Genomic DNA, 25,078 nt, shown 5'->3' with positions numbered 1-25,078 from the left:
ATAGAAAAGGAAGAAAAAGATAGATCCAAGAAGGCATTTGGCCATTTGTTGGATTGGTCTAAAAGGGTAGTCCAGCTTCTAAAACAGAAGTGACAGTATATGAATCCCCTTAATAACCCACATATAGATCAATTTCAACACAAACCACCTTTACATCTTTAAATCAAACTGCCTACACCTTGAGGGACAAATGCTTCGTTGTGGCCTATGGCCATCCTGAGGGCAGTAAGAATGATCAGAGATTCTATCTGCTGTCCATACCCCACCCCCTCAAACAAAACTCTGGAAACTCAACTCCAAAAGTACTGTTGAGTAACATAACTGCTACTAATGGATTCGTGGATAGACAGAAGAAATAACTGTAGAATTCTCTCCATAACCCTAGTCTCTCTCTCAGACAATTGCCCGTTTCTCCAACTTATTTTTTCCCCAGAGATACTTAAAACCTTGTTAGCTTGCAATGCCTACCTAGTACAATAAAAGCTAGTTGTATTGTATAAGCTAAGCAAAAACTGGTTCTTAACTAAATCTTGGTCTTCTGAGTATTCCAAGCAAGCTGTTCAGCCTCTACTAGGTTATATTTATAATCATAGTTGATCCTCACAATCCTGGTGGGAGGCTTTGAGGTCATAGTTTCTTCCTCATTTTACTACCAAGGAAAGTGGAGCTTAGGTCAGACTTCCTTAAAGCCTTAGATCCAATTCTACAATTTGGATATTAGATAAAACTCCTCCCTTTAACTTCAAAAAATCAAGTAGTACATTAGATGCTAGTGATAGTTAAGCACTATGACAAGTGCTACGGCAAAAGTAAACATAGCATGGCACTGAACCTTATCTGAGGAGTTAAAAAAGGTTTCTCAAAGTAAGAAGTGACTCCTGAGCTAGGATGCTACTGAAGGTATAGAGGTATCAAGGTGAAGAAGTGGGGCAAGGATATTCTAGAGAGAAGTGACATCATGTGAAGACTGATGGCAGATTCTGGGCCTGAATTTAAATGTTTCTATTCTCCTTCACAAGTCATCACATAAAATGATCCTAATCCCTGTGATACTCACCCCACCAAGAACCCACTAGGAAGCTCTCCACTCATCAGTGGAATTTCTCATGACATCCATTCATTTCTTCTTTCATTCATTAAACACTTAATGAATTACCACTCTAATATAAAGAATAAAATAGAAATAATAAAATAGATAAGATGTATTGAGTATCTACTATGTGCCAGTCATTTTATACACATTATTTCATTTTATCTTGTTATATTTCATTTTATCTTGTATATAACAAGGTAGGGACTATCTCCATTTTTTAAATCTCCATTTTACAATGAATAAATGAGGCTCATTGCCATTAAGTTAATTGTTGAAGGTCATACAACTACAAAGTAACTGAATCAGAATTCAACCTTTCAGTCTATCTGTCCCACAAACCTGGGCTCTTTCCAGGATTTCACAACTGCCTCATTCCTCTACTCAAAAAAATATTTACTCATTACCTACTATGTGCTCTCTGCTATGGAAAACAGGTCCACAGACTCAGAATTTTAAAATAGGGAATTTCTAAGAACTTCATTGTAGAAAGCAAAGACAAGGTTACTCACCTACCAATAGCTGAGCAACCACCATATTCCTATTCCAGAACACATCAAAATTACTACTTTCTTTTATACATGAGTACAACTTAAGTAAGACCCTCTCTGAAAATTACCTTGGGGTGAGCAGGGAAGGAAAATCATTGTGAACCCAGGTAGGTGAAAGACCTATGACCCTCAGCAGAGAAGGGGAGATGGACCTTTCAGTTCTTTGTAGGCAAACTTCAAAAGGCTATTTGAAAAGAACACAGATGACATTCATTCAAAGGGGTGACAGAGTTTGTCTAGGAAAACATTAGACCCCTTTCACCTTGTTAAGACCTCAACTTACTTTCTGTAACTCCTGACTGAAGCATGCTTTTGTGATGGAAACCTGGTTTTTTCCTTACTTCTCTAGAAGCTGACATCTATGCTGAGTAATGCACTATGTCAAGGCTCACAGATAGAGAGAGAAAGTCCTTCCATGTGACCTTTCCATGCTAGACATTGACTTAGGAGCTTTTGAAGCAAAGGGGAAGGGAAGAAGAGACCATTCCTTCCCTCCTGGCAGCAATTAGTCACACAAAGGCCATGTTCATGGTGAAGAAATAGCACTCATACAAACTGTGACTTCCAAGATTTAGTGGTGGTGAGAGCAGTTTTCTCTTCAGAACAATCCAATGTCAGGATTTGGGGGATGGCTTCAAACCTGGTCCCCAGACTTCACAAAAAATCTGTGTTCCCTAACATTCATTTAACAAATTCTTTTATGCTAATCCAGCTAAAGTCAGTCTCTGTCTCTTGCAGATAAGAACTCTGATACAGTGGACATTTGCACATTTGGTCTGCTCAGCATCCTAATTTAGCCTTTTCTTTTAATAATGACACAATAAAAAAAATCAGTTTGTCCATCACAGAGGCCCCCCCATCCTTCCCTGCCACAAATACTCTTTACCATTGAATACCACGCTAATCGATGTATCCTGTTCCCCTGAATACAGTAACTCATCCAGGTAAGGCACGTAATGTAATCTGGGTCCAACAGTTTGACCTGGCGTTTTGGTTTTTATCTGAAACTAAGAAGGAATACTTGTATACCAGAGAGCAAGAGTAACTCAGTTTGTGAAATGTAAAATGGTAAGTGCCATTGCCTTCTTACCAGCCTAAAGTAACCTGGTTCAGTACAGCTCATACAAGGGCTCCGACAGAATGAAAGAAAAAAGTCATAGGTAGTTTAAGTTCCCTATCATCTAACAAATAAAGAACTTTAGGCCCAGAGAGGGGAAGAGAGTTGCACAAGGCTATACAGCTCTTAGAAACCAGAATGCAAATTTTCTCCACCACTTATCAACATTTGACACCCTCCCTCTATTCCCTACCATACTTTAACCTCATAGGACTAATTAGTACCTCGACTATAAGTATTTACTGGAGGAGGCTAGACAAGGGCAGGTTTAAGTCTCCACTGCATCTTCAGTGCATAGAACAGCATGGAGCATAGAGCAGATGCCGAATACATATTCTTAAATAAATTATTTTTTTCTTAAATAAATTAATAAGTTTTTCCTAGTTCCCAATTAGCTAAGTGCAAATGTGAGTGATTGACACCACTGATTATTAAACGCATGTATTTCCACATGCAAATACATGCTACCACTAAAAAACATGTTCAGGACCTTTTATATTTTTCAGTGTTGATCCAGAAAGAAGGCTTGGAACAGTAAACCTGCATCTTTGGGTACCTAAAGCATCCTCCAGTGTCTGAAGACCAAATTTTTACATCTCATCCTACTGGCTATGAAATTAATCAATAATTCCCTCACTCTCAGGTGTTCCCACCCATTTACTTGTCGGTGTTTGGTCTTACCACAGAGATAATTTATATTTATAGAAATAATAGGTCTTTTAGCATCAAAAACATCTCCAACTCCATATTCTCACTTCTCTAGCTCACCACTAGGCCAACTCCTTGGGTATGGTCATCATATTGTTGGAGTTAGTAGCACTTCATTGAAGGAGCCTTTCTGTACCTTTCCCCCAACTCCATTTAGTAAAGACAGCTGACACGGCAGTCAGTGGAGGCTGTTTTCCAAGTAGGCTATTAATTATCTGTGAGATTATGATGGAGTATTTATCAACACCCAGTCATCGTCCTCTGTACCTTTCATACAGGAAGAAGTAATTTGCTCTGTCCCCAAAATATTTTCAAATCAATATTTCTGTTTTATGTGATAATATTTTACCTTCAGGGTCACTTTCTCAGAATCACTTGTATCATTGGCAAAGTATGAACCAAAGGGCATGAGTTGACTTCTGGAACACGCTGGTATAATTGGCCCATGAATGGTCTCTGCCTATTGATCTCCCCTCTAATCACCAGGATGATTTATGTTCTGTTACCCTTATCATTCTGCTTATCTCCATACATTTCTCTATTTGTACCCTTTTCCAGAATGAAGCCATCAAGATTTTAAGTCCATTCTGCACAAGTGAGACAGAGAGGCATCTATTAGTACAGACCTAGACTCTGGAATTGACCACTTCCACCTTGTCTCCAAGCTAAAAACTATTTATCTTTCTGGACACTGAGCCCCTAAGAATAATATTTCTATGCTTTTTTTTTTATGATAGTCACACAGAGAGAGAGAGGCAGAGACACAGGCAGAGGGAGAAGCAGGCTCCATGCACCGGGAGCCCGACATGGGATTTGATCCGGGGTCTCCAGGATCGAGCCTTGAGCCAAAGGCAGGCACCAAACCGCTGCGCCACCCAGGGATCCCTAATATTTCTATGCTTAAGTCATGCATTGCATATTGCATTCTGCATTTGCAGCGTCTGGGTCTGTTAGCCCTGCCCAATACCTGGGATAGGGAAGCTGAAGAGATTACAAGAAAGCATTGATTTCATTTTAACCTAGTGCCCTCATTGCTAGACAGCCCAGGGAGATTCAATTCAAGGAATATCTACACTGTCCCAAGGCATCATCACACTAGGCATCCTTTACAATTACCAAAGGCCAAAAACACAGTCTTTGCTTTCATGGTCTAGATGTTTATATAAGTAACCAAGGCAGAATGTTGCAAATTACAATGAAAACTAAATAGAGATTTTGAGAGTTAGGGGAGGAAAACTGAAAAACATAGAATGTTTCAAAAAGCCACAAACTCATCATTTTTTAAAAGATTTTATTTATTTATTCATGAGAGACACACAGAGAGAGACAGAGACATAGGCAGAGGGAGAAGAGGCTCCCTGTGGTAAGCTCGATATGGGACTTGATCCCAGGATCATGCTGTGAGCCAAAGGCAGATACTCAAACACTGAGCCACCCAGGCATCCTACCACAAACTCATCTTTTTGGAGCCCACTGCTGGCACTCTAAAAATGTAGTTATTAGTTAGTCCAAATGGGCCAACCAAAGGAGGAAGAATGCCCAGATGGATCAAAAACGTATAAATGTCTTATACAAAGTCACCAGATATTGAACTAAGCAGCAGCCTAGAAAAATTCACAGCGTGCCTCTTATCTCCTTTGTCATAGATTAATTGATCATATAAGTGTGGGTTTATTTCTGGGTTCTTTAATCTATCCTATTGATCCATGTGTCTATTTTAATGCCAGTGCTATACTGTTTTGATGACTATCATTTTGTACTAATGTTTGAAATCCAGGAGCATGATACTTCCAGGGTTGTTCTTCTCTCTCAAGATTGCTTTGTCTGTTTGGTGTCTTTTGTGGTTCTATACAAATTTTAGGATCCATTGTTCTAGTTCTGTGAAAAATGCCTTTGGTATTTTCTTGGGAATTGCACTGAATACATAGATTGCTTTAGGTAGTAACAAATCCCACTTGATCATTGTATATGATCTTTTATTTTATTTTTTTTTAAATTTTTATTTATTTATGATAGAGAGAGAGAGAGAGAGAGAGAGAGAGGCAGAGACACAGGCAGAGGGAGAAGCAGGCTCCATGCACCGGGAGCCCGACGTGGGATTCGATCCCGGGTCTCCAGGATCGCACCCTGGGCCAAAGGCAGGCGCCAAACCGCTGCGCCACCCAGGGATCCCTGTATATGATCTTTTTAATGTAATGTTGAATTCAGTTTGCTAATATTTATTGAGGATTTTTCCATCTCTGTTCATCAAGGATATTAGCCCATAATTTTCTCTTCTTTTCTTCTCATTTCCTTTCTTTTTTCCTTCATTTCATTTTTTCTTTCTGATATTGAGAATCTGCATAAAAAGGAATACTAAGGGATCCCTGGGTGGCACAGCGGTTTGGCGCCTGCCTTTGGCCCAGGGCGCGATCCTGGAGACCCAGGATCGAATCCCACGTCGGGCTCTCGGTGCATGGAGCCTGCTCCTCCCTCTGCCTATGTCTCTGCCTCTCTCTCTGTGTGACTATCATAAATAAATAAAAATTAAAAAAAAAAGGAATACTAAAAGAAGTCCAAAAGAAGATTGACATTGCTTTTGGGTACGATGAAAACAAGGAGAATTGGTGGTTTGAGTATTTTTGTTTGTCTTCTGTTTGATGAGCTAAGTGCAATGACCCAGAAATCCTGGCAATCCTACTGGAAGAAAAATGGTGGCAAACAGACAAGAAGACCTTCCCTCTTATCCCCCCTCCCACCACCAAGCACCAGCTCTGTTCAGCAGCAAGGTTGATCTAATCATTAAATTGCTATATAGTAGATACTCAATAAAAGTTTTATGCAAATGAGTTACAGAAAGATAAAAATAGCACAGTGCTTAAAAACATGGGCTTTCTCTCCACTTACAATATGTACACTTCTGTGTGGATATTACATTCAAAGAAAAAGTTTAGTTTAATTTTGTTTTTAATGAGCTCTCAAACTAGTCTTAATGGATTAAAGTCCCTGCTTTGACAGTTTCTGGTCATGACATTGAGCAAGTCACTTCATATTTCATCTCTCTAAGCTTCATCTCTAAGAAGGAGGTATTATAGTACCCAGTGTCATGGTAAGGATTCGCTGAGATGCATGCCAAGTACTTAGCATAGTGCAGAACACACAGGAAGAACTTAACAAATGCAGCCACTGCAGTTAATATGGATGAATGAATGTTAATCTCCATCTCAACTCTGGACACTTCTGTGACTTACTGAGTACATGCTGCGTGTCAGGAAATATGCTAGATGTTGTTCTAGGAACTTGTTGGTCAAATTCTTGTTCATACTTTCAAGCCTTCCTCATATTTGCTAAATTGGTATCAAATTTTTTCTCTTTTGTACTATTGTCTCTTTTACTAAAATAAGGCAAAGCAATCTCTGCACCTTTCCCAAAGGTAAATATTACATTTTGTAACAAGTGGAACAGATAAAGCCTGCAAATTCTTGTGCAAAGATTCTTTCTAGAACAGTTGCTATTAAACCTCAGTTCCCACCTTTATCACTGTTAGGGGTTGAATTGTGTCCCCCTAAAAGATCCTGAAGTTCTAACCTCTCAGTACCTGTGAAGGGACTTTATTTGGAAATAGAAGTTTGTATATGATCAAGTTATAATGATGTTATTGGGGTGGGTCTAAATCAGTATCTTTATAAAAAGGGGAAATTTTGACACAAAGACAGACATGCTCAGGAGAAAGACGATGTGAAGACACACATTGGCCCCTTCTTTATAGGAAGAAGATTAGAGTGATTAAAGTGATGCATCTATAATACAAGGAACACCAAGGTCTACTGACAAACACCAGAAGCTTAGAAGAAGGAAAAAGGACTATCCCCTAAAGCCATCAAAGAAAACATGGACCTGCAGACATTTTGGACTTCCAGCCTCCAGAACTGTGAGACAAATTTTTGTTGTTTTAAGCCATCCAGTTTTAGGCACTTTGTTAAAGCAGCCCTAGCAAACCAAAACAATCACTATTACCAAAACCTTTTTGGGGGGCTGGTGATTTACAGAAAATTAAAAGCTCCAAAGCATATAGCCAGCATGTAGGGCTCATGCAAGTGGCATGCTCAAGAGTGAGGCTAAATGACAAATTTCTTGTTTTTAACATCAAGAGTAGATACATAATAGCATTAAATGCTAGCTAGAGTAAAGTGAAATGTCTGACCTCAGCACTGAGAAAGCCCTGTGGAAAAAAAAATACTTAACATAGTTTCATATGTTAAGTAATCCTTAGAAAGTCTTTCTTGGGATCCTGGGTGGCGCAGCGGTTTGGCGCCTGCCTTTGGCCCAGGGCGCGATCCTGGAGACCCGGGATCGAATCCCACATCGGGCTCCCGGTGCATGGAGCCTGCTTCTTCTTCTGCCTGTGTCTCTGCCTCTCTCTCTCTCTCTCTCTCTCTCTCTCTGTGACTATCATAAATAAATAAAAATTAAAAAAAAATAAAAAAAAGAAAGTCTTTCTTGAGGGGCTTTAAAATAAAGAGGTCTAAAATGAAGGAGAATACTGATTTTCAAGAAGAATGGGACAAATGCTGAGGTGTCAGATGTGGGATAAGTAAGAACAGACTACATAGTTAGCAAACTATGGCCTCCAGACAAAATCTGTCCATCACCCATTTTTGTACATAAAGTTCTATTGGAACACAGCTATGCTCACTTACTACATATTGTGTATGGCTGCTTTCATGCTACAACAGCAGAATTGAATGGTTGCAACAGAGATCACATGGCCTGTAAGGCCTAATATATTTACTACCTAGCTATTCAAAGAAAAAGTTTGCTGAACTCTGGAGTGTTCTATATTAAAGGTTCTCAAACTTCAGCAGGTATCAGAATCACCCGAAGGCCTTGTTAAAACTCAGATTGCTGAGTCCCATAGATTTTCTGACTCAAAATATCTGGACTAGGGCCTGACCATCTGCATTTCTAACAAGTTTCAATGACCACACTTTGAGAACCATGCTTTAAGTTTATATTGAAACGATGAACATAGTAAGAGTGATTTAAGGAGAGGGGAGAGGAGGAGGAGTTGATTAAAAAATCGTTTGAGTTGAAAAAGAAGAACACATTTGGGCAACTTATACTACCTGATTTCAAATTTACTATAAAGTAAATAATCGAGACAGTGTGGTACTGTCATAATGATAAACTACCAGATTAACAGAACAGCATAGTCAAAAAGTAAGCCATCACATATACAGTTAACTGATTTTTGACAAAGATAAAAAGGTAACACAATGAAGAAAATATTGTCTTCTCAACAAATGGTGTTGGAACATTTTGATGTCCGTAAGCAAAAAATAAATAAATAAACTTCAGTTCACTCTTCACACCTACATCAAAAAGGAGAACAGCAGGTTTTTCTTCATGACTTGTAGGAAAGATAAACTCAGAAGCAGATTAGGTCAGACACTGCTGCATGAACTACACCTCGATGTTTATACAAGAAAGAACATTAAAAAAGAAATTTGACGGATGTGATAATACAGTGCTCTATGCCATCCACTCAAACTCTGTATTAGTATCAGGAAAAAAATTGCTGAGGCTCTTTCATGAAGAGTACTCAGCCTAAAGGTGAGAAAACAAATTGTAACTTTCAGTTAACACTTTAGCAAAAGAAACTATTCAAAATCCTTAAAGAGAGAAGATACTGGGATCCCTGGATGGCTCATCGGTTTGGCGTCTGCCTTCAGTCCAGGGTGTGGTCCTGGAGTCCCGGGATCGAGTCCCACATTGGGCTCCCAGCATGGAGCCTGCTTCTCCCTCTGCCTGTCTCTCTCTGTTTCTCTCTCTCATGAATAAATAAATAAAATCTTTAAAAAGAGAGAGAAGATACTCTATTTTCAAGTATTGCTGAATGAATAGCTTACTCCATGTGACTCAGCCACCCCAACACCGCCCCACCACCATGTAGAATTTTGCCAACTACTAAGGATTTTGCCACCATCAGCCGCAAAGTGTATTTGCCAATGCTCTGAAATCTATTCCAGGATTCTCTAATATACAGAGAAATACCCTCATCATGCATTTGTCAAAATGTTGGCAGCACACAGGACTCTATGAACTATGTACCCAGAACAGGAGAAAAAGCTAAAAGGAAAGAGTTAATTAATTGGCTTTGAGGTGTTGGTTAAAAGATAGTTGGACTTAAAAAAAAAAAAAAAAAAAAAGATAGTTGGACTTGAGTTTGACAACTATATATATGAGGGACAAACAAATCCAAAAGTCACCTGAATAATCCAGGCCACATGATTTCATCTAAATTAGACCAGACAATTATGCTGAAAATAAGTTAACTAACTCTTTATTTGCCTGGTCTAAGGGAAATATGAGTAGAGAGAGATGGTAAAATAGATAACCCTGGAGCAAGGAAACACAAAGAGGGAGAACCCAGGTCTGCTTGCCAAAGAAGACTCCACACTTGAACTGAAAGAATGACTGGTATTCCTATTAGAGGCACTTGTGAGAGAGGAGATGGAGCTGTGGAATGGGCAGGGTATGTTAGACAAGAACATGTTCAGAGGTGAGACAAAGCACAGGGTAATTTCAAGAGGAAGCAACTTCTGTATTGGAAACATGAGGTACCAGAGGGTGTGGTGGGAAACAGGACTATGATCAGACCACGATCTCCTTTTGTTCCAGACTGAGGCAAGCACACTTCACCCATGCAGGCACCTTTACCTAGAGGAGTGATGTTATCAAACGTATGTTTTAGAAAGATCATGTCAAAGGCACTATGAGAGGTTTGATGTGGCAAAAATGGAGGCAGGGAAACAAGTTAAAAGGTTTCTGTAAGAAATGAGACTTTAGATAGGACAGTGGCAATGCAAGAAAGGGGGAAAGAATAAAAAGTACTTAAATCTGGGGGCACCCAGGTGACTCAGTCAGTTAAGTGTCTGACTCTTGATTTCAGCTCAGATCACAATCAGGGTCATGAGATCAAGCCCCATGTTGGGCTCCATGCTGGGTGTGGAGCCTGCTTGAGATTCTCTCTCTTCCTCTGACTCTCCTCCTCCCCACACATGCAGGGACTCTCCTGTCTCTCCTTCTCTCTCTCTCTCAAAAAAAAACTTTTTTAAGTACTTAAATCTAAATATTCATTTGATTTGAATTATTTGAAAAACTTCAGTCCACAATGTTAAGTGATTGATTAGATTTAAGGAACAAGGGAACAAAGAGGTTTTTAAGATGATCCTCAAATTTCTGGTGTGGGAAAATTAAGTGAATGGTAGTGTCAGGGTCAATAATAAAAACACAAGGGGGGGAAGTGGGCTTTAGAAAAAAGATGATAGGCTGACTTTGGTCATGTGTAGTTTATGATGTCTGTACTATTTACATGTGTGTTTTCTCGGTATACATTCAAAAATAGGGCCAATAATAAGAGTAAACTTTATTAAATCCCAGGCATTCTTCCAAGTACTTTCCTTATACAATTCATTTACTCTTATAACAACTCTATAAAAGACACTATTATTACTTCTATTTTGCAGATGAGAAAGTGAGTTTCAGAGAGGTTAAGTGACATGCCTGAGGTCACAGAGCAAAAGTGGGTTTCAGAGCCCATTTTCTTAATCTCTAAGATATCTAGCCAAACTCCTTCACTCTTCTAGTGAGTAATTGTGATTAATCCAAAGTCAGATAACTATCTAGTATTAGCTAGAATTAATTTTGGTAGTCTGGAAATTAAATGTAGGTCCCCTATGTAATTAGTAAGAATTCTACTTTTAAAATACACTTCCCTTTGAGTATTCAGTGAAAAACAAACTCATAATTCCCAACAAAAATTAAAATAATACATTTGATTAGCTTTAGAGGTTAGGGAATCAAGTAAAAAGAGTGAAAATGTATTCTATGTAACTACTATACATATCCATATGAGAAGATGCCATTAGTCTTTCTTTTTACACAGAGAAGGAAAGAAAAGACTGGTGTGCCACCAAGAGTGTGTCACATTGTGCTACCATATGTGGACCTCTGACTTTTTTTTTTTTCCTATTTCCCAAAGTTTTATTTTGGTTTGAGGTTAAACTTCCCTAGGCTCTGCATCTCAAGTATGCCAGTGGCAAACTACCTCACTCAAGGCACATGGCCGTTGAGTATCCAGGAGAACGCAGGAGAGCCACATGTTCCCTGGGCATGCTTACGGAGCAGTTTTGGGCCAATAGGAAAAAAAAGGAGAGCTTGCAGAAGGGAAAGATGCTCCATGCACCCTCAGACATGCACTCAGGATGCTGAGAGCTCGATGATCCTCTTCCATACCAACATGTAGGCCAAAATAGAATGCCTTTCATCCTCCATCACACTCTTAAAAACACCATCGGCAAAAACACAGAGAAGGTATCACACATTAACTGACCTTAAATCAATGTCAAAGAAACAAGAAGTTGATGCATAAAGAAATACAATTCACAAAAGAAAATGTGCAACGTTTTATAAGCTGTATACATTTCAACAAAAAAAGTTGGGGGCACAGATTTAGATATTTCGAGTTTTGAAAATATTTATTACAAGAAGATTCCCTTTCCCATATTAAAAGGAAAGCATATTACTGAAAATATTCAGAGGATGGAAACTAGGTTAATTCAATTCCCAAGTCCTCATCAAATAAAGTTATCAATAAAGGAAAAGATAGTTTGGAACTTAAAATTAGGGAGGCCTATACACAATTTAGATGGGGAAAGAGAAAAACATAACAAAGTGAAAATGATCGTTTACACCTTACAGTCTTTAATTAAGCACATAAAACTGTACTATTTAATATATTTCCCCATGAACTTTTTGTGAAATTCAGATCGCAGTGTATCATTTACAAATCTTTTGTCTTTCTTCTGATCATCTACACCTTTTGCACAGTTCTTGAAAACAACATCATCATCCCACCTTCTTTTAACTTTGAAGTTGGCCTGAGGCTGGGATGGACCAGTGAGATTAAGGAGAGGGTTTCCACTCAAAATGTTTTCCATACGTATTCTTTCTTCTTCAGCTTTCTGTTCTTGTTCCTTCCTGGCCTGCTCTTCAGCTCTTTCTTTTTTAATTTTTTCTAGTTCTGCAAGAAGTGCTGCAGTGTCATCATCATCGCTCTCCTCTTCAAAATCTTCATCCTCATCTTCCTCATCTGTTAGAGGATCATCTGCATCAAGGTTGGCAGCAGGAATCTGGTCTACCCGAGTCTTCTTTGACACTGACGAGGAGGTTGTATGTTCTCTTGTTGGACGGTCTCTGTTTTTTTCTCTTGCAGCAGCTCTCTCTCTCTCTTCCAGCTCCCTCCTGAAGTCACAGTTGCGAACCTCTTCAGGGGCATCCTGAGTAGTTTGTCTATATTTTATCTTTGTATGAGAAGATAGGTCTCTACTTGAATACTGCTTTGAGAGTTGGCTCAAATCACCTTCTCCTTTTCCTCTCCAACCTCTTGCAGGTTCAAAAGTTGGCCTAGCTGCTGTTGTCATCTTTTATGCTGCTACACTCCCGCGGCACACGTTGACCAAGGTCTAGTGCGACAGCCTCCGCAAATCACACAGACACCATGACGACTCTCACCTCCCCACCTCTGACTTATTTTGGTAAAAGGACCAGTTTTTAGTTCATTCAGTTTTTTCCTTAGCTTTATTGTCCATTACAGCTTTTGCTCAAGGGAGACCCCATCTACCCAGCTACATCCCCTTCTCCTTCCAGGTTACTATGATGCCAGGATGGACCCACTGCCACCAAGGCTCCCAGCCTAAGTCAACAGTTACCTGGGGAAGATGGTTTTTTAAAAGATAGCCTGAATGTCATTTTCAAACTGAAGAATCAATAGAAATTACACCTAGTTGAGGATTTTACTCTGTATAAAAAGTTTGGACAGAGAGGAATGGGTGAAAGAAGACCTGAGCCCTAGTCTTAGTTCTGCCCTTAACTAGGGGTATGACTTGGACTAATCACACAACCTCTCTGCATCTGCTTTATTTGCAAATTGAAGGCCTTGGATCAAATGATCTCCAAGTTCCCTTTAAGACTAAGTGGATGAGCCTAGCCGTGTACCAAGCAACTAGGACATCAGAATTCTCTGTGCAGTTGGCACTGAGCCAGCTTCCAGGGGCTGCCGTTGCAGAAGCTGAGATCTGAGCTTGTCAATGCAAGCTGAAGTATCCACTTGCTTGGATGGATATAGGGCAGGTGAGAGGGGGTACAAGCTGCTAACTGGCTATCTCTCCTACCACAAGCTGGCACCAAATTCTGAGGAGTCCACAACCTGGCCTTCCAAGTCATTATAATATTAATCAGTTAATGTAGAAGGATGAAACTTAATAGTTTATTAGTCTGATTACAACTTTTAAATATTTAGATATATGCTGGGTGCAATATAATTTGTACTGTTGTCCTGTGCCCTGAAAATATTAAAGATTGCCCTAGAGATTCACCTTCAGGAGTCTAACTCTTCAAGCTCTATAAGTTTCAGTTAAAACAGGTATAAATAATGACACAAGATATGGCTGAGAATGGTTTGGATGGGACATATGTACATTAATTTGGAGTTTAAAATGAATTGCCATTTTCCTTCTCTCAAAAATAAAAGATTAGGCCTATTCTTAAATGCTTTAAGGTCCCTCAATTATTGTATTGGCACTTATAGGCCACCATAAATCAGTTATTTGAACATCATAAATCTAACTTTAAAACAATAACCATTAATAACCATTAATTAATATTGAAAGTCTAGTTATATAATTTTCCCCTTTTTCCTCCTTTGCCACAGACAAAGAGAAAACAGAGTTTAGAGGGTGAAATCTGGGACTGCAGACATATGCTTCCATTAAACCACAGGGAATCTTAAGGGTCTCCAGGAGCTAAAATAAATTCGGTGGGCTTTTTTGTGCCACGTATCCAACCTAACTCCACCAAATGCTCAAGTTCATGTTCTCTTTCCAGCTTGCTTGCTCTCGCTCTCATTCTCACACTCTTTCTTGCTTTTATACTCTTTTCTACATAGAGTTCCTCTTTGAAACTCCTTAATGCTAATTGGTCTCTACACCGGATGCTGGCCCTCTACACACTAGCTACTCAAGAATCTTTCCTTTAGTAACTCTCAGCCTTGTTCTCCCCAACCATGTCCACCACCCCGTCACCAGTATTTCTTTTTTATTTTTCCTGGCCTATCTCCCAGTTCCCTGATCCCTGAATTGCATTCCCCAGAAATGTTAATTATATAAACCAGTGGGGGTCACATCCAAGAGTATTCAAGCGCCAAAAAGCACCTGAGTGATTTACATAGGGCACACTGAGAAATGCAACTTATTACAAAGGAATTTTTGTAGTCCAAATTTCAAGCACAGGAGAAAACAATGGGAAGATTGTGTGCGGCCTTCAGGTATCATTTCAGACACTTTGAATTACACAAGAAGAGAGTAATCTTAGTCAACATCAGTTCCATGCTTTATACTTATCAAAATAGGCTCAGATTCTTAATCTAAGACACTACTCACAACAACCCTACAGGTAGATTATATTTTTTTTCCATTTTACACGAGAAAAAAACTGAGGCTTAAAGAAGATGACTCAGCAACGGAGACACTCAACCCAAGTTGTAAGCCTCCAAGCACTCCTTCAGTTACCCCTTAGGGTAACCCAACCAAGGGGCTTATGTTGGACTAAGGGCTGCACTGGACAAGGGGGCATTTGCTTGAAGTCTTAGTGTGTGACCTTACACTTTTTGCCATTGACCAACTGGGAATAAGGCAGTTTACTGGCCTGGGGATTTTTCTAAACCACTTTGGAGAACTGCTCCATTCTGAGTACTAGAAGGAATTGTACTTATATCTAAGGAACAGATTAGAAACTGAAAGCATGATGTCAGAGGCAAAGACCATTAAATTTACTACATCCTCAATGTATGAAATTAAGGATGCTTAGTAACATATAGTGGTGAAATCACCACATCCAGATTTTAAAAATAATAATACTATAGTTAAAACAAAAGCAAGTTCATTAAAAACTAATCATGTCCTTCTCCTTTATGTATTAAGATGAAAGCTGTGAGTGATGCTTTTAATTATAGTCCTGATGTTTTAGTTGCTGAGCAGTTTATTTAAAGTGACAGTATCACTTTCTTATTACATAATTACTACTACTGAACTTGCAATATAAACAAATATGAGACAATAATTCAAGGACAGCAGGAAAATTGATAGTACTCATCAGCTAATAATCTTAATGGGTTTATTGCAGATTGCTGATTCAGGTCTAATTTAGTTTGAGAGTTAACTAGAGGGAAAAGAGTCACAGGCTCACTTCTTTGGCAGGAACTGCACCTAAAGTCCTCGTGGTGTTAAAGACAAAAAAAGATTCAAGGGAAAATCAGTGTCCACACTGAAAATCAGTATCAATACAATTTTCCTATTCTCTTTAAGCTTGCATATATAACTCTGAATATCCAAAACCAATGCAAGGAAGTGAAAAGCAAATAGGATTCTCATTAATTAATTCAAGGAGTATGGACTTAGTCCACAATGTTATGAGCTTTGTTATAAGTAGTAAATACCCCATCAAAAAAGGAATTAAAGAAAAAAGGCAAGAAGGCAGATTCTTACACTGAGGGAAAGACTTGGTCTCTACATAGTTTTGAAGGTCACTTCAACTTTAATGTTCTGTGATCTCAGACTCAGATCATAATCTATTAAATCCAATTCCACCTCTGTAGGTATTTACGAAAAAAGTAGTCTTACCTGGCTTGAAACATGCTAGACATTTTCCCATATGCTTTAAAAAAACATATTAGAAATACTCTGTAAACTCTCTGACTTAGAATAAGGTATCTTGTATCACATACAAGGAAATTTTGTTGGTAAAATTTTGGTAAGAGATGGTTAGAGCTAAGAAGCTGTCAGTCTCAGAAGCAAGGAGCTAGGAGTTTTACATATCATGTTCCTTTTATGAGGGACCCCAGAGAAATCATATTGCATGCAAACTTCAGAAGGCATAGTCCTTGCTTACTGAACAACCCAGAACTGAAGCTTCAAAGAGATCATCTGAACCTCATATATAACCCCATCCTAATATAAAGACAGACTTTTATATGTTCACAATGTTCACATGTACATTCAAAATAACCAATAATGAGTGAATAATGATTTTCAGCTGCAGGAGGTGATGACAGGCTTATTTTATTTTTCATTGTTTCTTTGAACCTAACAACAACTAAAGATGCTGGCGAATTACTTAATGCAAGATACATTATCCTACTCCAGCCCAGTAACTGCCATAAAAGCTCCCATATCTTCTGTGCTCAAGAGATATCTACTGAGAGTCCTCAATGTTCTAAGCCTTAGGCCTAGCAGACAGAAATGTTTCATTTCTCTGAACTGGGAGAGTGCACACTGAGGTTCACTCCAAAGTTAATAATAATGAGCACTGCAGCAGTTAAAAGTTAATATTTGGAAAGAATAACAGTAATAACGAGATGCCACAGTTAATAACTGCAATAATGGTTATAAGGATTATAAATTGATAAATTGTAATAAATGGTTCAATAGTAAGTTAGAGCATAACTTTATGTTAAGAGTATTAAAGAAAGAGAAATAAAAGTGTTTATACATATATCAGTAACTATAGATATGTGTGAAGTGCCAGAATTATCAACTATACCAATTTAAATAGGATTTTCTCGTTTATTTAGGAATGTGTCTCCAAGGAGAAAAATGTTTACGGTGGGTGGGACCAAATCAAATTTAAATCTAAATCAGATTTACCCTGGAGGGACCCACACTGACACACCAGAAGAAAATGTTTTGTCCTGGATATCTCAAATCCACCCTGACCATAGATCCTTTATCCTTGGGACACCTTTATGGCTCACTGGTTGAGCATTTGTCTTCAGTTCAGGGTGTGATCCAGGGGTCCCAGGATCAAGTCCCACATCAGGCTCCCCGCAGGGAACCTGCTTCTCCTTCTGCCTGTGTCTCTGCCTCTCTCTGTGTGCCTCTCATGAATAAATAAATTCTTTAAAAAAAAAAAAAAAGATCCTTTATCCTTTGTCTTTCCTTATGAACAGTACCTATAATATGACCAATTGTGTGTTCAATTATCATATGTGATGGAGCAAGTTTAAAGACACCCAAGAAATTATAAATTCTATGTTTACAGAACCCTGGGGTAGTTTATATTCTTGGCACCAAGACATTAGGATGTTCTGGATTGATTGACTTGGAGGCTAATGCTAATGGGCAAATGCAATGCCAAAAGATACCAAGATCCCACAAGAAGATGATCAGAACTTGAAAGCCAGTATCTCCAAATTAGGGATCAATTTTGTATTTAGAGTTTCAATCTTCCCATTCTTTCAAGAAGACTTGACTCAAATGGGTTGTTATAGTAATGGGGGGAGAGCTGAACTGGAAGAGTGAATTACTTCACTCAATGAGTATCCAGCCAAGAGTCAGAGGGAAGTGAAATGCATAAATCTAATATTTTCAACCAATCCCAGTTCCATTGTTCCAAAAAAAAAATAAGAATGCCCCTATGATTAAGGCCAATTTTACTGAGTGTTCAAAAGTAATTTTTACTATGCCGAAATTTTGTCTTACACTCTGACTACAGAAGGCAAACTCTGTGTAAGATACTTTATCCACTATTTATACATTAACCAAAATTTCCTCCTTGAAGAAAATGTGAGAAGGTAAATTGTCTGTCCCCATGATGCCATGAGGTTAAGCAGTTTCCGAAGATGTAGTGAGCCAGGCCCTTCCTACTTTTCTTTATTACATCAGTCTAAGTTTACCTAATGCTAGTAGAAGTTTATTTAGATTTACTACAAAATTAAACATTACTTAAAGTCACCCTGCAGGCAAAAGATACAAACTAATATGTTAATAGCACCTTCCAGGGGACCTGACATGTTGTGACTATACAATAGGATGAGACACCATGTATCTTCTGAACTGCCAGAAGAATTTTAAGTTATGATGCAACACAGACTATGTATCTTTAATGTCAGGAAGTACCTGAGTAAACCTTTGTTCATTCTAAGTCTAGTGCTGTACTGAAACATTGATTTTCCTATTCAGACATTGGAGTTCTTATTCAAATATTTGATTGTTTTTTGTTTTTTTTTTTCATTTGGAAGACTGTTTAAAGACTGTGAGCTTCTTAAGGCCAGGGACTATATCTTGTTTACTGATATTTATTTCCCAGTTCCTGGTACATTATAAATGTTCCGTAAGTATGTAATGAATGAATGAACAGAATTATGGACTAAAAATTGAAAAAGAATTTTTTTGGGGGTAATTCTTAATTAATGAAAATCAAAGTTGCTTCCATTGCAGCAGATGGAAGTAATCACCTATGTATACTCACCAATCATTGATAATATAGTACATGTGTACAAAAGTGATGATGTGACAACAAAAATCGAAACAATGATTAATAAATTCTTCTAGTTTTGAATTTAGTGTCCTCTGACACTAAAGGTAGTTTGTCTTAAACTTCCTCTGGACTTCATATTACCAAAATAATTTTTTAATTTAACTTTGTTTCCTGAACATGCACCTGAACCTTAACGTGTACCGCCTTGTGACATTCTAATGTAGCTGTCTTGTATTGTCATTGATCTTGACCACTGATAATAAAAATGTTTTACGCACATGTTTTATCCCTCCAGGAAACCTTACTTAGGACAGAATTCTGGGCAGTAGGTCTTTAACAAAACATTTGTTTAATGAAAATACAATGGGTATGGCCTGGGACTATGTGCATAATGGGTAAGAGAGCAGGCTGGAAGATAAACTTTTCAGAATCAGAACCCAGGTCATCTCTTAGCACCAAAATTGGTAATTTGCTTAACTTAACCTCTCTGAGATTCATTTTCCTCATGTATAAAAGATAATACACAAAAAGTATGTGTGAGGATTAAGTGGGATCGTCCATGTAGAGCACTTCAAATAAAGCACATGATGGGACCCTATTATGCTAGGGGCTGCTGTAAGTGTTTTGCTTATATTAATTTGAACAAACACAACAATTAATGTTACACATAATAAATGATAGCTATTATTAGCTATTTTTATTAGGTTGGGTGTATAAAATTACCAATATTTCATCATTTTGACCTGCAAAAGCAACAATTCAGTGGTGTGATCTGATATTCTATGAACTTAATACACATAAACAATTTGGTCAAATCAGTCTGTTAAATCATAAAATAGGAGAAGTGGGTAAACTATTTGTACAATCAAATCTAAAAATATTACTCCATTAGTAATAATCTCTGCGTGTTATAAGCTGGGCTTTATAGTATATTTGCATCCCTGGTTTCAGGACACAAGCAGGAAAGGCAATTTGGAAGAGCTGAAATTAGGAAAGGAAGAAACCTGAATACTCCACCCCAGCACATTTTTTCTACACTTTTCTGATTCTCCACCCACATCTAACTGCCCACTGTTCACGCTCAAGGCTAACTTTGTCTATTTGGGCAGAGTCGGTGGATGTCTATGGGAAGTGATTTCAGGGAAATTTTGAAAAGATAAGTATCTTAAAATGCCCAAAATCCAAAGCAGAATTTATCATCATCTTGGGGTCAGAAATGATAGTCCCAGAGAATTCCTAACAAATTTGCAAACATATTACCTGAATGAGCTCATGCTTAGCTCATTTAGTACCCACTAAATAGGGTCTCGGCTTAATTAACAGACTGCTGATGGAATAGGTGAGAGAATACATGTGTTGTGATGAGGCAAGTGATGGAAAAGGTTAAAATACACACAGTGGAGCAAGAGAGCAGGAGGCTTGGATTAAAGACTCAGGATGTCTAAGAACTAAAGTGGGGAAGAAAACTAAAAATAAATGATCCTAACATACCTGGTTTAACAGTATCTCCCCACGCTCTCCCTAATCCTCTATACTACGGATCAGTGATAACACCTTCCACACTTCCTGCCCTCCCACTGTGCTCCTATTCTTTGGCTGGTCTAAAATCAGGCTTTCCTCAAACTGAGATTATCTCAAACTGCCTTTTTCTGCCAATATAAAGTGACTGCTTTCATCTGAGCATCTGCAAAATCAATTTTCCTCACCCTTCACTTTGGAATGCATGTTTAAATATAGCTCCAGTAGCTGTTGTGCTTAACAACATCAGTGAATTGCACTCCAATTTAACTTTTTCAAATAACCATCAATATCTGTAAGGATTCTTAGTCCCATCTTAAATAGAGTCCCTGAGTTGAATAGTCACTTAAAAAAAAAAAAAATAAGAAACAAGTATTCTTTGAACTTTAAACAGTTTTAAATGAACTGAATCCTTATTGGGAGTTGTGTTTTGTTTTGTTTTTGTTTTTTTTTAATGAACTGAACACAAGCATTAACACAGAAATAGTTGGTTGCTAATCATTAGCTGGTGAAAACTATATTACATGGCTAATGGAAACAGTAGGGGGACATGGGAGAAATAAGAACTGTGTGTTGGCAACAGCATTGTGTCTGTAGGTAGCTCCAAGTTACCAAGTAGGCCTGTGTTACTATAAACAATACAGAAGCAAAAGAGTTATTATAACATCTTTTCAGCCTCTTGAGAATTTACCGTATGAGACATTTCAAGCCTGTGAAGGCCAGTAAGGAGTAGCTTTGGCATTACTGAGGAATTCACTGATATAAACCTTGTTGGCATGTTTAGCAGATCAGTGACCAATGATAGCAATAGCAATTCCATACATTTGTATGATTATCTATCAACCTCCTTTAATCTTGACAACAAACCTAAGAAATGGGCATTATAAATGAGGTTCAAAGAGATTGGTAAGGGACCTGCCAAGGTTGCACAGGTAATAAATGATAGAGGTCAAATTTTATTTAATATTACTCAATGAACTTTTATTGACTTCCCTCCCTGTGCAACTCTGTGCTAAGCACTGAGGACACCAGAAAATAAGTCACAGTACCTGCTTTCAGGGAATGAAGAACCTGCTGCAGACAACAGGTGGTTATTCATTCACTCAGCAACTTCCAATTGTTGAGGGTCTTCTATGTGTCTAGTATGATTGGAGTACTGAGAAATGAGCAACGCACAAAAGAGACAAGGTTCCTGCTACCCTGGAGGGTGCATTTTACTAAAGCCAGAAAAGTGAGTTAAAATAAACAACACAAAGGTTACATATTCTATGACTCCAACTATGGGATATTCTGGAAAAGACAAAACTATAGAGAAATTTTTTAAAAATCACTTGTTGCCAGGAGTTTGGAGGAAAATAAGGAAGGGAGGGATGAAAAGAGGATTTTTAGGTCAGTGAAAATATTCTGTATAATACTGTATTGATGGATATATGACATTACATATATATCAAAACCTATATTGCAGTACAAGACACACAGTGAACCCTAATGTAAACTAAGAAATTTAGCTAATGTATCAATATTGGTTGAACTGTAACTTGTATACTAATGCAAAACACTAACAGTAAGAGAAACTGGGTGATAGGAGGGAAAAGGGGTATATGGGCCTCTCTGTATTATCTCAATTTCATATAAATCTGAAACTACTCTAAAAAAATAAAGCCTATTATTTAAATTAATTAACTAAACAAGGCAATTTATTGAGTGTAACCAAACTCAATAAAATGAAGTGATATCACAGAGCCAAGAGGGTGCTATAATGGATCAAAGAAGGCCTCTCTGAGGAGATGACATTTTAACAGATGCTTAAAGTGAAAAAAAACTAAACATCATGGCAGCAATTGATTGGTTGGGAGAACCCAGGGAACTTACTTCTCATCCTGAGGCTGGACTTGTATAGCAAGCCATCTCTTTTCACTTAGATTTTACATTTATTCAGAGTGGCTTTGGGGGAAGCTAATGGAGAATACAGGGAAATTCAGAAGCAAGCCACATTTTGGAGCAGCCTTGAAAAAGAAATAAACTGTGTGTGTTTGAGAAACAAATAGAAATCTATGGAATTGAGGGAATCTGGTACAAAATGACAGAGGAACCAGCTATATCATGTAGGTCCTTGACTGGCACAATAACATACTGTTGTATAATAAAGAATTTGTCTCATCTTGGACCCTGGTTTCTAGGAAATAATCTCAAAATCCTTGGAATTTCCTGGGTGATGGCAGTGACTTTGTTATTTACGTATCCCTTGTGTCATATCTGATGTGTACTAAGATAACTCAGGAAAGGGGTTAGTCACTGGAAACACCGAACAAAGGATTAGAGAATTGGGTCTCTGAACCAGCCCAACCTCCAAGGAGGAGAGGGGGCCTAAAAATTAAGTTCAAACATATGGCCAGTGATGCAATTAATCATGCCTGTGTCATGAAACTCCAATAAAAACTCTGAACACCGACTCTCAGATAAGTTTCCTGGTTGGTGAGCACATCAATGTGTAGGGCAGGTGATGCACTCTGCTTCCACCCCAGACCTCATCCTAACTGTCTCATCATTTGTCTGGTCCTGATTGATAGACTTTATAACAAACCAATCATAAGTACAGTACTTTCCTAAATTCTGTAAGTCATTATAGCAAATTATCAGACCTGAGACAGTCATAGAAATCCCCAAATTTGTAACCAGTTAGTCAAAAATATGGGTGGTCTGTGGACTTCTGAAACTGTCACTGGCATCAGAAGTGAGAGTAGTTTTTTTGGGAATTACGTCCTTAACTTGTAAAGCCTGTGCTAACTCCATGCAGTTGGCATCAGAATTGCACCATAGCAATGCAATAACAGAAATGAAATAAATATATGTTACAGCCAGGAGAAATAAGGGTACAAAAATTAAAGTGACAAAAATTATTACTCATATCCTAAGAATGAATTCCAAGGCCTATTCATAGGGATTTCAGACTTAGCATGGTATGATACTAAGAAAATGAGTTTAAAGCCACCCTTAGAGGACTCACATCCCTTCTGTACTGTCTATCATCTGAGTGACCACAGGCAAATCTATGAGCCTCTATTTCTTTATCTGTAAAATGGAGATAAAAATAAAGCCTATATCATGGAATTGTTGTAGAAATTAAGTCAGTCAGTGCATAAAAGGTATTGAAGACAGTATCTGACATATAAGATACACATGATTAGTACAGGTCACTGTCAACACATCAAAGTACAATTGAATGAAACTGATTATTTTCTTTAAAAATATGCAGTCCAGATGTGAAACTATCTAACAGTCTATCACAGCACTGTCCAATTAAACTTCAGCAGTGATCATAATGTTCTATATCTAATGTTGTCCAATACAAAAATAACTAGACACATGTGGCTATTTATCACTTAAAATATGGGCATTTTGACTGAGAAACTGAATTTTTATTTTATTTAACTTTTAACTTATTTAAATAGCCACATGAAACTAGTGGCTGCCATGTATTGTACAACAGAGAAGACAAGGATATATTGGACTGGCCACATGCCCTTCAAGTGCTCTTTCATGAACAATGTTCCTCACAGTCAAACTTTGGGCAAGGACTGGGAAGGTGAGAGTTCAAGTCCGTTTAATTCTAAGTTACAAGTTAAAGCAAGAATCATGTGTTCAATGTGCATCAAAGAAAAAAGTAGGTTTAACATTTTGTTATTAAATCAAGAAGCCTATCAACAATAACCAAACTATGGAAAGAGCCCAGATGTCCATTAACTGATGAATGGATAAAGAAGATGTGCTATCTATACACAATAGAATATTACCCAGCCATCAAAAAGAATGAAATCTTGCCATTTGCAATAACGTGGATGGAGTGAGAGTTATGATGCTAAGTGAAATAAGTTAGAGAAAGACAAGCACTATATGATCAGTAGAATTACTGATTTACTGAATTTACTGATTTACTGATTTTACTGAATTACTATGTAGAATTTAAGAAATAAAACAGATGAACATATGGTGGGGTAGGAGAGAGAAACAAACCATAAGAGACTGTTAGAGAACAAATTGAGGGTTGATGGAGGAGGGTGGGTGGGGGCTGCACTAGATGGATGATTGGTATTAAGGAGGGCAGTTGTTTATGATGAGTACTGGGTGCTGTATGTGATGAATCACTGAATTCTACTTTTTTTAAAAAAGATTTTATTTTATTTGTTTATTTATGTATTTATGTATTTATGTGTTTATTTAATAGGGAGAGAGAGAGTACAAGCAGGGGAGTGGCAGGCAGAGAGAGAGGGAAAAGCAGACTCTGGGCTGAGCAAGGAGCCTGATGCCGGGCTCTATCCCAGGATCCTGGGATCATGACCTAAGCCAAAGGCAGATGAGCCAACCAGGTGCCCCTGAATTCTACTTCTAAAACCAATATCACACTGTGTTAACTAACTAGAATTTAAATAAAAATTTGAAGAAAAATAATCAAATCAAATCAAAATAAAGTCAAGAAGCCTACCCATCAAGTCAGAGCCAGAGAAAAGCCCACTGACTGCCACATGGAGATGGGCCAAGGTAATATTTGCAAGAATAAGATTTTCCTCATATAACAATCCAGAGTTCACTACAATTTATATAATAAGAAGAGTCCTCAAAGGTCTACCTACTTTATCAGGTTGTATTGAGAATTAAAAGAGAAAAGATATATAGCAGCTTGGCACATTGCCTTGCACAGCAACTGTTTAATCAATTTTAGTTTTATCATCATCATCAGAA

General features: G+C 38.0%; 1 long non-coding RNA gene and 1 pseudogene across 25 annotated transcripts in view; both read right to left on the bottom strand.

The window, feature by feature from the left end:
- Positions 1-25,078, bottom strand: part of LOC144289678 (uncharacterized) — a 623,433-nt gene that overhangs the window by 490,978 nt on the left and 107,377 nt on the right. The gene's annotated exons all lie outside the window — the stretch shown is intronic.
- Positions 11,885-13,044, bottom strand: LOC144289673 (spliceosome-associated protein CWC15 homolog pseudogene; annotated as a pseudogene).

The sequence above is a fragment of the Canis aureus genome, chromosome 19, assembly GCF_053574225.1.
Source record: "Canis aureus isolate CA01 chromosome 19, VMU_Caureus_v.1.0, whole genome shotgun sequence".
Lineage (NCBI taxonomy): Eukaryota > Metazoa > Chordata > Mammalia > Carnivora > Canidae > Canis > Canis aureus.
This window is presented reverse-complemented; position numbering and strand designations above follow the sequence as displayed.